Source organism: Coloeus monedula (genome assembly GCF_965178545.1).
Source record: "Coloeus monedula genome assembly, chromosome: 16".
Taxonomy (NCBI): Eukaryota; Metazoa; Chordata; class Aves; order Passeriformes; family Corvidae; genus Coloeus; species Coloeus monedula.
In genome coordinates, this window is record NC_138796.1 from 4,199,773 (window position 1) to 4,202,500 (window position 2,728).

Here is a 2,728-nt window from a genome sequence, read left to right on the forward strand (position 1 = left end):
TGTAGGACTGCAAAGGGTCTCCTGGGTCATCTGGGGCATTGCCCTTCAGTAACTCAGTCCATATTCAAGCTATCCCAAGGGTATTTTTAGTCGATTCATGAATCCTTTTAGGAATTCAGCCGAACGACCTCCATCAGCAAACGATTCTTTTGGCTAATTGACTTCACTTTCTGCATGCCCTCTTTTAATACTGCCTTTAAAGTTTGAGGCTTTTTCTTCCTCCCTCAGTGTCACCCACTGCTCAATTTCAGCATCTGTTTTTTCTAGTTTTTCCTATTCCTACATCTTTATCTGCATTACAGTTGATTCCACAGTGCTCACTGGTGAAGCCCCTGTGCTGATGGAGCCTCCACACTGACAAAGCCCCTTTGCCTGCAGGGCTGAGCCTCTCTGTGCATGGTGAGATGCTCTCCCCCAGGAGATGTTGGACACAGACTAGACAAGGTGACAAGGGTGGGAGAGGACACAAAGGTCACCTTTACCCACATAAACCTCCAGCAGCAGAGCTGGGAACAGTCCTAGGGGCAAGCTGCCTCTCAGCTCTCATTATGCTGGCTCCAGCTGAGCAGCTGTTTGAAGGGTCCTCATTTTCCTTGATGTCCTCAACTTTAACTAATATCACAATAACAGCAGAGAGTGAGGGAAAAGAGAGAAGGAGAATTAAACAGACAAACTTTTCTTGGTCGTTATTCTTCTACTTTGATCCACTGCTCTGTGTCATGTCATCACTGCATTGTTACTTGCTACAGAGCCAAGTTTGAGCATGTCATGGGGAGATTTTTGGGAGACAAGGCTGTGGGAAGGGCAAGAGGCTGCAACCAGCACGCATCTCCCAGTTGAAGAGGTTGCTCGCCAACACTCATCCTTGCTGCTAAACGATCCATGTCCCTGCAGATCTGCCTGTTGGACTGAGTGCTTGGTCCCTACTCAGCTCCATCAGAATGAGCTGAAGTTAAACACAAAGCTTTTGCTGATCCGACTTGATCCTTTCAGTGTGGGTCAGGGAGCACCCTCAGCAGCACCCACAGGGGTGTAACCTCCAACACGGGACAGCACAGGACAGTGACACTTCTACTGGCATTGGCCCCTCAGTGACCTGTTCTGCATCCATTTTCCTCTCCATCTTCTCTAGTTTTGGTGAAAGTGAATTCACATCTTCCTGTGATGCACGGCTTTGATGCAGCTGTGAACTTAGCAGAGGATCTACCCTGGGAGTGGCTTTGCATGTGCAACTTTCCTGAAGGAAAAGACACAGAAGGAGGGAACCTGGGGCAGGGAACATGAACTAACTGGTCAGACTGGAGCTTGAATGATCGACGTGAATCCTTGGCATCAGCCAGGCAGTGTTTCTTTTAAATAAATTATGCAGTAGTGAAAGCTTCAGAAGACATTTTTTCTTCCCAGGAAAACTACATTTCAGAGAAAAAATAACTGTAAACCCAAGATGGTCAGATTTGATGAAGTCAGCAAAGCTGTAGCCAGGATGAAGATCATACTCTCCACATCAGTCTCCAATTCATCATCAGAGCCATTTGGTAAATATTTGCTTCTTCTAGTGATCAGCTGAAAGGTTCCTTCATTCCCACAACACTATTATCTTTGCAAATTACTTTTATTGTAGTGAAAAGCAAAAACCTAAATCCTGACTGTTTTTAATTGAAAACAAAGGTGAAAAAAAAAAAGAAAAGGCTTTTACAATAATCAAAGTGTGGACTGTAGTTTAAATAAGTGCTTTGTAATTTTCTCCCCAGTAGACTGATACTTAAAAAACTCTGCTAAGAGAGTATTTTTGCATAACTGCGTCTGTCCTCTGCCTGGCAAATTGATCAAACCAAGTGGATTCACAGGGCAGAGGTGAGCAGGTCTTAATATTCCTCCTTCTCCAGCAGTAATCAAAGATTTTGCTGTTCCCTGTGATACAATCACAATTTGGTGTGTTTGCATGGGACTAGGCACCCCAAGGCAAGCCGGGGGATGCACAGGTAGACCTGAGTGGGAAAACAAACCAGGATTAACGTGGTGCAGCACCAGGACAGAACTCAGAGAGGTCCTGGGACCTCCATCCCTGGGGAATGCAGTTCATCTCTGCATCACAAGGTCGCGGTCAGCTTGGATTCACTCTGAACTTGGCCTTGCCTGGAGCAGAGGTTTTACCAGAGCTTTCCAGACACAGCTTCCAACCCCCATGTTTCTGGAATATTGTGATGCTGCAATGTCTTTGTCCTAGCACAGGCTACGCCAGTGGTCACCAGTTGGTCACTGCAGATGTCCCCCATTGCATTTGGTCTCCAAAGAGGGCTCGGCTCCCACCAGTGCAGCTCTCCCCACCCAGCACAAACTCCCTCCTCCTGCACTCGCTAACACCCGCTTCTCAAAGAGCCTCAAGTTTTCCTTGGGGAGGAAGGGAGTATTAAAAGCTTTTCCAAATTATATAGAGGTCTTTGTTATTTTAAGATACTTTCGTTTCCCCCCTTTTCCATTTGACTTTGTTACCTGATGCTCGAGGAATGCATTTTCCCCTCTATTAAATGTTTTAACCGGGTACAAGTTCCATCTTAATGTTAGCATCTTTAATAGTAGAATATTACCATATTAATTGCTATTGTGAACCAGAAGATACTTATATCATCCAGGCTTTCATTACCGTCACGGAGGGATTTTTCCTACTGAGTCAAAAGTGACCACTTTCCTTAATCCCCTGTTTAAAAGCCCTACTATTCCTCCTGAC